Source organism: Protopterus annectens, chromosome 11.part0, assembly GCF_019279795.1.
Source record: "Protopterus annectens isolate FY-2018-M chromosome 11.part0, PAN1.0, whole genome shotgun sequence".
NCBI classification, from domain to species: domain Eukaryota; kingdom Metazoa; phylum Chordata; order Ceratodontiformes; family Protopteridae; genus Protopterus; species Protopterus annectens.
This window is the reverse complement of record NC_056745.1, coordinates 37956838-37969468: the sequence shown is the minus strand read 5'-3', so window position 1 is coordinate 37969468 and position 12631 is coordinate 37956838.

Sequence of the window (12631 nt, the reverse complement as noted above, 5' to 3'; positions counted from 1 at the left end):
TAAATCTGTTATATGATACACTCCTTGGCAGGAAATCAGAGCAAACAAAAACAAACAGATGTTTAACAAATGGAGAAAAGTTCCAGTTAATACCTCACACACAATGAAACTAGCTAGAAAATATTTACAAACAGTGTGACAGTAAAAACCTTATTTATCAGGCCCTGTGAGGCAGACATTTTTAGTGCAACCATGCAGGTTAGTTTATAGCTATAAAAGACAGTAAAAAGTATGCAGCAGACAATAAAAGTGCTATAAATATCTCTAATAAGTAATAACTAGTAAAAATAAGCAAATAAACAGGATACTTAATGTTATATATCACAGATCAGAGTTTTGCTCAGTGCCCTTCCTCTGATTAGCTCTATGTTGTGCTACTATCACTGTATTCATGTTTTACAGCACAAATGCTGATGATGGCCATTTGTTAAACAAATCAGCTACACATTGAAAATAAACTTATAATGAGCAACAGTAAATTTCTCTTCCCTTAAAACTCAACATTCCTTGAAAATGTACAAAAACTCAACATTTTTTGAAAATGCACTGAAACTCAGTTGTTGAAAATGCCCAGAAACTCAACAGTCCTTGATAACAGTTGAGAGCTGGTGTACAGGATTCAGGTTCTCGTCTCCTTTAATGAATGTGAATTTGAGCCTGAATAAGTTAACTGACCTGCCATCTCTAACTGAGTCATTACAGACACATACACGTACACACACACACACACACACACACACACACACACACACACACACACACACACACACACATACTCACATATATATGTCCAAAGTTCTGGCTTCAGCCACTCCTGAGCAGTCCTCAGCCATCAGACTGGCATGTGACATTTAAGTTAGGATGCTCAACACTCTCATAGAGGTTTCTGGGGCTTGCTGTTATATTCTTACAGTGTACAAAAGTCTCCTGCAAGGTCCAAAAGTCCTCCAGTTTTATATACATCTTTCAGATTTTTTATTTACAAGCAGATGTCTTTGGACTTTTTATTTTTAAACAATTTTATTTCAGTCCCCCCCCCCCCAAGCTAACACAGGTCTTTCTAGTGAACACGGGCCCTAGGCAACTGCCTAGGTTGTCTTGTCCTGGATCCAGCTCTGAATAACATTGAAACAATTATGTAGCCACTCCCTAACCATAATAAAAGCAAACTACATTTGGAAAAGTACACTATAGAGACAATTCCAGTTAGTTCATAGGAATTAGCTATATATTTCCAACATGGGTAATATGCTTCTTTAGCAGAGCAAAAATGATTAACGTTTAGTATGGTTTCCCTTTGGCTCTGACCCTGAAAAGATCTAAGCTGGAAAAACTGTACCACATGTTGATATTTGTAGGCAGCTATTTTCCTATTTTCTACCATGGAAAGACAAAATCAAATGTTATGAAGGACAATTTCTTTTTCATTCTTTTTCATTCACGAAACAGCAATTATTATCACACATCAGAATATGTAATAATGTAGCATAATGGTTAAGGTGCTTACCTCATAAGTACAAGGTATAGAGTTTGATTCTTACCTTTGGGATGAGAAATTTGGCTAGGCTTAAAATGGCCCTATAACATATGTTAGGGGTATAGCTTACTCACTAATATTCATAGTGGAGGACTAATGTAACCTGTATTAATTACAACTGTGGTGAACATAACTTGCATTTTTTAGGACTGCAGTGAATGTGACCTGCATTAATTAGGCCTCCAATGAATGAGAATAATATTAACTGAAGAAATTGTACATATACATTGTATTAAATGCAACTGCAGTGAATGTAAGTGGTATTAATTACTACTGCAGTGAATGTAAGTGGTATTAATTACTACTGCAGTGAATGTAAGTGGTATTAATTACTACTGCAGTGAATGTAAGTGGTATTAATTACTACTGCAGTGAATGGGAATTGTATTAAAGAGATCTGCATGTGAATTATACTATTTATAACTGCAATGAATGCAAGTGATATTAATTAGGGTTGTTAATTGCTACTGCAGTGAATGTGAATTGTATTAAAGAGATCTGCAGTGAATGTGAATTGTACTATTTATTACTGCAGTGAACGTGAATTGTATTAATGAGATCTGCAGTGAATGTGAATTGTACTATTTATTACTGCAGTGAACGTGAATTGTATTAATGAGATCTGCAGTGAATGTGAATTGTATTAATGAGATCTGCAGTGAATGTGAATTGTATTAATGAGATCTGCAGTGAATGTGAATTGCACTATTTATTAGTGCAGTGAATGTGAATTGTATTAATAAGATCTGCAGTGAATGTGACTTGTACTATTTATTACTTCAGTGAACATAAATTGTATTAATGAGATCTGCAGTGAATGTGAATTGCACTATTTATTACTGCAGTGAATGTGAATTGTATTAATGAGATCTGCACTGAATGTGAATTGTACTATTACTGCAGTGAATGTGAATTGTATTAATGAGATCTGCAGTGAATGTGAAATTACTACAGTGAATGTGAATTGTATTAATGAGATCTGCAGTGAATGTGAATTGTATTATTTATTACTGCAGTGAATGTGAATTGTATTGAGATCTGCAGTGAATGAGAATTGTATTATTTATTACTGCAATGAATGTGAATTATACTAATGAGACCTGCAGTGAATGTGAATTGTACTGTTTATTACTGCAGTAAATATGAATTGTACTAATGAGATCTGCAGTGAATGTGAATTGCAGTATTTATTACTGCAGTGGATCTGAATTATCCTAATGAGACCTGCAGTGGATGCGAATTGTACTATTTATTACTTTAGTGAATATGAATTGTACTAATGAGATATGTAGTGAATGAGAATTGTACTATTTATTATTGAAGTGAATGTGAATTGTATTAAGCTGATGGCAGTAAATGTGAATTCTATTTATTAGGGCTGTAATGAAAAGCTGCCACAAAGAGCAGCAATTCTGAAATTGTTAGTGGTTCATTCAGGTATTTGCAATGAAAAACTTATGACTGAAAATACAAATGTTTTTACTTCAGACTTTGCTCAGGAGTTTGGAGTACACTGAGGAAGGTATCCAGTCATTTACTTAAATGTGATAGAGGTATCCCTGATGTTTACGAATGAACATAGCAAAAGCAAGATTCGTAGAGGCCACACACACTAATGCAAAATACCTCAAGCGTAATGAGATGCAAATAAGACATGTTGTAATGCAGTGTGCATTGACGAGGTGTTCTTGTGATTTATAGTCCAATATCTGCACAATAGTGACATCTTTTTTTGGCGTGAACGAGTTAAGTGACAAAAGAAAATGAGGAGAAACAAAATAGAAAAGGGAAGTTTTATTATGTTTTAATATGTGCTTGATATGTTATCTGCCACAGAATATTCCTGTGGTATACGTCTTTATTACCTCAGTTTCTTTTCCTGTGTATTTCCACGTAGATGCTATACTCACTACCTTTGGTCTTACATCCCTAGTGGTCATCACTTTTGTGCCTTGTAGCTATTTATGAAATTTTTATCTTGAATAAAATTTAATATGCACCTGCCTTGTGTTTATGTTATGGATGAAAAGAATTTTCAATGCCACCTACCCACCTAGTTAATAAATTAATAAATGAAAGTATACGACGACTGCTGAAAGAACCACTGTTAGATGCTGCATAGAATGTACGAGTTTGTCTCCTACTGTCAGATAGGCAAAAAAAGATTTATTTTAGAAGAACCCTAAAACATCATTGAAATAAGGAAATGTTCAAATAAGTAGAAGCTGGGATATGATGGTGTGAAATGCATATGCTTATCTAAATGATGTAGGCTGACTGAAGTGTGCAGTAAACTAATTTCACTTCTAAGCTAACAATTATTAAATTATTATTAAAATTATTAAAAATATTTTTTTCCTTTTCACTATATAGGCATTTACATTTATCTACAGACTACAAATGTCATTAAAGATTTATCACCATCCTGTTTAAGAGTTGGATTTATGAAGCACTGTATATCATGGTGAAGGGATGGTATACAGGACTGTATGCCAAAGCCCTCAGTTATTCTTTAAAACTGGCATGCAATGGGGTAAGACCCCAAACATGCTTTTATTCCACTGTGCATTCACAGCATTCCATGATGGGATAGAGATACAAATCACACACCCTAGGTTATACATGATTCATAAACACTACATCAGATACATGCAGACTAGCCCCAACTAAATAAATTATGGAAACAGGAACACATCTGCACAGTTTGTGCTGCGTGTCTGACTATATCCTCTTCCTCTTCTGAGAGCTGAGCTACAACATCAGCACATAAGTTATAAATTAAAAAAAAATCTTTTTCTTGGTATGAAAAACCCCAGCAGCAGTGAGTTCTCTACAGTGCAGTTAAATCTGCTACCACAACCATGTGTCCTTGAACTTACATAGTAATGCTGGTAGGTTACTGCCTATGGGAGCTCTCCCAGCATAGCCAACTAGTCAGCTGCCTAGGCACCGCTCTATCAGGGGTGTTTTTCAGTATTTATTTATTTATTTATTTTTTTGTAGTGAAGAAATGAAAATGAATACGCTGAATGAATACTAGAAAAATGAAGAGTTAGATAAACTGTAAGAAAAGTAATCCGGATGGTGTAGATAAACCAGGATGGGGACACTGGGTAGTGAGGGGGGTCATCAGTTGATCAAAGGCAGGACCTGTCTCCCACCACCAGAATACCTCATTCCCATATTATGAAAATGACCCTAATAAAAGGGATCCTTGATGAATTACAGTGTGGCATCATAACAAAAAATAGCAGATCAGGAAACAGAAGATATGGGCATGCCCTACCTAGTAGCTATTCCTTGCCAGGCTGTAATGTTCTGTCAAGGCACATAGTAATATACTCAATATTCATTCAGGTGTATATTTCAAACGTATTTGTATATTACCTGCCATTACTGCGACCCATGTCTGTGGCAACAGTTATGACACATGGCACAAGACATGCTACACACTGGGTGCAGAATGCACATTCACTACTGCAGCCTGTGTTTGTGAATAGCCTGGCCCATCATTAACCTCTGCAACCAATAAAAGCCCATATTCTAACAACATAAATAAGTCTCACTTAAGAAAATTAAGAAAAAAAAATGAAACTGTAAATACTGCATACATTAAAAGATATAACAAAGCCCTATAAAACAACTAAACCTGCAAAAATCTACCCCTAGTAACTCAATGTGCTGATGATGGCTATTTGCTAAACAAAACAGGTGCACATTGAAAACAGACATCATGTGCTTTCACTTTAATGGAAATCTTCCATTTAAGTAAATAAAAAATATGATAATAGCCATGTAGTTGTAAAACTAAGATTAGCAGCAAAACAGGCGTTAAAAAAAAAATAACATTTCCACAACCAGAGCACTAGCTTGGTAAATTTGCATCCTGGGTGGTTCCCATTCACTTGCTCAAAAAAACAAAATTGCAATATTGATACTGAATGATATTGTCAATCAGTAATTCCAGTACTTCACGTCCACATTGCATGCAAAGTACACAAATCCCTATTTAACAGACATTTTACACAACTGCCACATCACGTTGAAATGAATGAGGGACAAAACATAAAAGCTAGATGAATGAAAAATGAAGGGGTCTAATTAGTGGGATACAAATAATATCTTGTTCTGTAAGATTAGGAAATTTAATTTTGATTGATGGTTTCACCACACTTCAAAAAACTCAGATATTCCATGTAGCGCAGTCCAGAGTCAACTTACTCCATAGAGTACATTCAGGTACATTCCATGTAAAATGGCTTCAGATGAGGGAAAGAAAGCACAAAAACAGAAAAAGCAAGAAAAAAAAGAAAGGCTGATGTAATAGAAGAAAGATATATATGAAAACAGTGTGAGGACATTGACAGAAGTGACTGAAATCACTGCACAGTGCTCCTTCATATACCAGTAATTAATGTGCGGGCAGGAAAGGTGAGAGGCTAGAAAAGGAACCATGAATGACATGAAAAATATAAATGGAGTACACACTTGGATTGGCTCAGGACCTCTGATACAATCTGGAGAACTCACTAGGGGACAGCAACCTGAGTAGTGGATGGTAGATCTCTTATGTCAAAGGTAAGGGACTAAAGAGAACTATGAAATTCAAAGGATTCTCTTCCACGAATTAAGGAGTGGGCCCAGAGTTTTACAGCACAGCATACAAAAGCACTCATGATGTGCACAAAAAAAACAAAAACCACAGCAGGGTGCACACTGCACATTGCGGCTGAACTTACAACCGAGGGGGACTGGCTCGGTGAATGAAGAAAATCAGAATCAACTATGTATTAAGGTCAACTGGCATGTAACACCTGCCTGCTCATTTCTGGATAAGAAACGATTACCAGAACATGCTCTTCCCAAAAAGAGAAGAACTCTGCATGAAGGAATGTCCAGGCCTCTCTGATTTCTTTTGACTCTTTTTCTGAATGCCACAGAAACGTGAGATCACAAAGGGGTTTGACAGTCAAAATGGAAGCGTGGTTGGGTAATTTACAGCACTAACTAAAAACATTTCGTTTACATCATAAGGACTATGACCGACATCATTGTCACTCACAGATAGATAAATAGTGTCCTACATTATTGTCACTTACAGACAGTGTCCCACATCATCATCACTTACAGAAAGATAGTGTCCTACACCAAAGTCACTTACAAATAGACAGATAAATCGATAGATAGATAGGTAGATAGATAGATAGATAGATAGATAGATAGATAGACAGATAGATAGATAGATGAGAGATAGATAGATAGATAGATAGATAGATAGATAGATAGATAGATAGATAGACAGATAGATAGATAGATAGATAGAGATAGATAGATAGACAGACAGATAGATAGATAGATAGATAGATAGATAGATAGATAGACATATAGATAAATAGTGTCCCACATCAAAGTCACTTACAGATAGATAGATAGATTGATAGATAGATAGATAGATAGATAGATAGATAGATAGATAGATAGAGATAGATAGATAGACAGACAGATAGATAGATAGATAGATAGATAGACAGATAGATAGATAGATAGATAGATAGATAGATAGATAGATAGAGATAGATAGATAGACAGACAGATAGATAGATAGATAGATAGATAGATAGATAGATAGATAGACATATAGATAAATAGTGTCCCACACCAAAGTCACTTACAGATAGATAGATAGATCGATAGATAGATAGATAGATAGATAGATAGATAGATAGATAGATAGATAGAGATAGATAGATAGACAGACAGATAGATAGATAGATAGATAGATAGACATATAGATAAATAGTGTCCCACACCAAAGTCACTTACAGATAGATAGATAGATAGATAGATAGATAGATAGATAGATAGATAGATAGATAGATAGATAGAGATAGATAGATAGATAGATAGATAGATAGATAGATAGATAGATAGATAGATAGATAGATAGATAGATAGACATATAGATAAATAGTGTCCCACACCAAAGTCACTTACAGATAGATAGATAGATAGATAGATAGATAGATAGATAGATAGATAGATTTAGATAGATAGATAGTGTCTCACATCATTGTCACTTATAGATAGATATACAGATAGATAGACAGATAGATAGATCAACAGATAGTGTCTCACATCCTTGGGATAGATAGATAGATAGATAGATAGATAGATAGATAGATAGATAGATAGATGTCCCACATCTTAGTCACTTACAGATAGATAAATAAATATATAGATACACAGATAGTGTCCCACATCATAGTCACTTACAGACAGATGAATAGATAGATAGATAAATAGATAGATAGATGGATAGATAGATAGATAGATAGATAGATAGATAGATAGATAGATAGATAGATAGATAGATGCATAAAGAATGATAAATGCCCAATATACCACAGCCTTACTCTTTCAATGGTAAAGCTGGGAATTACACAGTAGTTATCAGACGTGAGAGCTTCTGCACCACTAGTATGTCATAATTAAGCCTAGCACTAGCCGTTGTTCACCATGAGATAACATGAATAACTCAGTTGAGAGTTTGGAAGGTTACAGGACCTGGGGTTGGTAAGGTCATAAAAATGTGTATCTGCATGCTTGTGTGGTTATTAACAAAATACTTTAGAAGCCAGTCTGCAGGTGGAAGAGAATAAAGTCTAGCAGTAAAGCCATCAAGCTGAAAAGTATGAAATAAAATAATATAAAAAAGAACTGAGTTATGTAATGATTCAAGATCATTTTTGTCAGACTGACAAAGCAGTGTTAGTCTTCACCCTCTCTGAGTGATATAATCATCATCATTACCATCATCAGCCCCCCCTTTTCAGATTTTTCTACATGGTGTTGGGGTATCATGTTAACTGTCACCAATTCTCTTGGTTCAGTGCCACACTCCTGCCTTCTTCAACACTCATGCCTGATTGTCACAGATCTACTTTCACACAATCCATCCACCTCTTTGCTGGATGTCTTCACTTCCTTTTACTTTCTTCCTGTTTGGTCCAAATCTTCCTCACCAGATTGTCTTCTGCTTTTCTACACATGTCCAAACCACTGTAAACTGTTCTCTTTGATCTTTTCTGTAATTGGAGCTACTTTGGCTTCTGGTCTTATGTCCTCATTTCTTCGTCTGTCCCACAGTGTGCATCCTGCCACCCTTCTCAGGCACTTCATTTCCATCACCTCTAGCTTCTTCAACTGTTCTGCCTTTACTGCCCAGGTTTCTGTACCATACAGTAGTACTGGTCGCACCACTGTCGTGTACAACTTACTTTTCAGCTTCTTTGGCATTCTTCTGTCATAGGCTACACCTGACACTCTATGCCAGTTGGCTGCAGCCCCACTGATTCTAGCTTTGACCTCTTCATTTAGACTTCCCTTCTCCTCAACCACCCCTCCCAGATACTTGAAGCTGTTTACCTGTTCCACTATCTTCCCATCTATCACTATTCTCAGCTCCTTCTGATTTCCCCAATTTGCTGCCGTTACCATCATCTTATCTGTGCTTAGTTTCATTCCATGTGCCTTCAGTTTTGCATTCCATTCCTTTGCTGATGTTCTACCTCACAGCCAGCCTGTAATGCCACATTGTCTGCATAAAGCAACTTTTGTTGATCTCTCCCCTCCAACCTGTTTGCTAATGTAGTCCATCATGAGTATGAACAGCAGTGGTCCCAGAGCTGAACCCTGGTGTATACAGACTCCCACTGGGAAGCCCTCTGTGAGGCCGAACACTGTTCGTACTTGAGTCATTGGGTCCTTGTACATAGCCTGCAGTAATTATACCAATGTTTCTGGGACTTTAAACCAAGTCTAGGAATGTTCAGTTGGACTATCTCCTCATCTCTATCTTCTTCTCAAATATTTGTCTCACTGCAAGCATCAGGTCAATTCTGTTGCATCCTGATTTGTATCTGTTTATCAGTCACCCTCTCCAGAACTTTCATGCAGTGTGATAGAAGTGTGATGCCTCTGTACTGCCTACAGTTGTGGATGTCCCCTTTGTTCTTGTACACCGGCATGAGTATGCTTATTCTCCAGTCATCTGGGATATGCTTTTCTCTCTACACTGCTATTAGTACCCTCAGCATCTTTATTATATCTGCTGTAACCTCATCTGAGCCTGCTGCTTTCCCCGACTTCATTTTCCTTAGTGCTGTTCTTGCTTCTTCTAGGGTGGGCTCCTCTTTTTCTGCCATTGTATGCTGTTTCTGGGGCAGTACAGCTTCTCTGGGGTTCTCTTCATTCAGAAGCTGCTGGAAGTACTCCTTCCATCTGCATTTGATGTCCTGTGGACTGGTGAGGGGGTTGTTGCTGGCATCCGTTATGAAGGGCGTTTGATTATCTTTCTTTCTGTCTTTGCCTTGCAACCTGATACAGTTTCTTTGTGCCCCTTACTGAGTCACTTTCCAGAAGCTGGTAGAGTGCCTCTGATGCCCTGTTCTTTGCCATTCCAATTTCTTTCTTAGCTTCTTTGTTAACCAACCAGCAGTCCTTCCTAGCCTGGCAGTCTTTTCTATCTCCCACTTCTTCCTGACTCCTCCTTCCTTTTGATGATTTCCTGGACTTCTGCATTCCACCACCAGCCTTCCTTATGTACCTTATTTCCATAGTTGGCTCAGCCATATATCTTTTCTGTAGTCCTAACACATGCTGCTTTTAGGCGCTTCCATTCTTGTTCAACTCCACCTATTTCCTCCTCTTCTTGGGGTGCTAGAGCCCTGAGTAATTCCTTGAACTGTTATACTATCTCTTCAGTCAACTTCCAGGTCTTCAGCCTGGTCTCTGTTGACCTTAGAGCCTTCTCTGGCCACTGCTTGCAGTTGATTGTGGCAACTAGTGGTTTATGCTGTGGTCCGACTGTTTCACTGGGGATGACTTTGCAATCATGGATTCTACCCCAGTGCCTTTTCCTTACTAGGAAGAAGTCTACCTGAGTTGCATGATGGCTACTTTTGTATGTGATCATGTGACTATCTCTCTTTGTGAACCAAGTGTTGGCTACTATCAAGCCATTTGCCAGACAGAAGTCTAGAATGGCTTCTCCATCTTTATTCTTGTTGCCCCACCCATGTGGACCCAGGCAGTCCTCATATCCTGTTCTGTCTGTCCTGATATGTGCATTCAAGTCACCCATTATGAACACCAATTCATGTTGTCCTGTTTATTTAGTGGGTCCTGCAACTACTGTCTAAATGCACTCTTTTCCTCACTATCACAACCCTGCTGTGGGGCATAGACTGAGATTATGAATACTGCCCTATCATTACACTGGAGTCTGACTGCCATGAATACTGCCCTATCATTACACTGGAGTCTGATTGCCATGAATCTGTCATTAATTCTGATGATATACCTCACTGCCTTCTGAAGCCTCTCTTTCACCACAATTCCTACATGATTTATCACCTGCCCCCTCCTGATTAGTAGAGTCTGGATCCCAAGCCAAGTGGCTTTGCTGCACTGTCCTTCCATTTCATCTCTTGGATCACAGGATGTCCAGCCTCCACCATATCATAGTGTCATCCACATCCAACCTGTGCCCTGTCAGTAAACCTGCATTAACCATAGCAATTCTCAGTTCATGTTTGGCAGGTTGGTTGGTTTTACACCCAGCTTTCGCTCAACAAAGCTATCCCAGGTAACCCAGGCTGGGCAACTAGACACCGGCTGGCCAGTAGCTTATTGACTCAAGGCTGTTAGGCTTTATGGCAGGCACACACTGGCCTTTTAGGACACATAAACCACTCCTACCTTTAGCAAGGGTCCCTGGCGTAGGTCAGAGTAGGCTGGGTCCTCAATCCACTTATCACTGGTAACTAACCATGCCCATTTTGGCGACATTAGTCAACATGACCAAATCACCTAGAGCCATATTTTATATATTTTTGATATATGCCAAGAATATTAGAAGGCTTGCAGCAGCACTGCTTTTTATGGATTACTGTTACTGTCAGCTGAAACCCAGGAATTTGAATACCACCCGTATTCAACTTGCAGTTGTTTGCAAAACAGAGTTGTGCAGCCCAAATTAACTTACATATGTTAGTTTTCTTTAAATAATGCTTAGGTGAAAATGATTAAAGCTAAATGTGTAGCTATATTATTAAACTCATTTGAATGAGACAACATATTTGCTTTAGCTGTATCAGTGGTGCATTTTGTGTTTATTGTTATAAATGCAATTTTCTTGTTAATATCTTCTGCATTATTTATATAAATATATTTGTTCATGTCTGCAGAACATACCTCATCTGCAGTTAATGGGTATAGAGTTTCTAGCAACATACCACACTATTTTAATTTGGTCAAAAAGTACTGAAAGGCATTTGACACTATTCAGCCAAAAAACAGGTTAGAAAAGTATAATGTATACAAGACCAAGTTTTTTTTTGTTTTTTGGTTGACTATAGGTCTACTATATAAAAAAAACTTGTAATCAAAATAGCAAATGACTTGAGATGTGAGTATTTCTTATAATGCACAAATAAACTGAAATAAAGAAAGAAATACATCCAGAGCTTTTATCAAAATCACTGTCAGCCTTTCTCTGATAACTGGCCTTAAATCACCTTTTTACAGTTTTTAAAAGAGAAGTTTGCTTCCTGCTACAAACTTTGAATACTCTATAACTGCATAACATTCAAACGTTGAATACTCTATAACTGAATAACATTCAGACGTTGAAGACTCTGTAGCTGCATGATATTCAGACATAGAAGACTCTATAACTGAATAACATTCAGACGTTGAAGACTCTGTAACTGTATGACATTCAGATGTAGAAGATTCTATAACTGCATAACATTCAAACGTTGAAGATTCTGTAGCTACATGACATTCAGACATAGAAGACTCTATAATTGCATAACATTCAAACGTTGAAGACTCTGTAACTGCATGACATTCAAACGTTAACAGAACCCAAAGCCTGCAAGCTGGACAAAATAATGTTGAAACCACAAAACGGCAGCAATCCAAGCAAGCACACTGCCTCTTCACACAGTTAATTCAGCACTATAAATGAATGCCAAAACGAAGATAAACACCAAATGTTTAATACGGTTTAGCGCTTTCACTCGATAACCG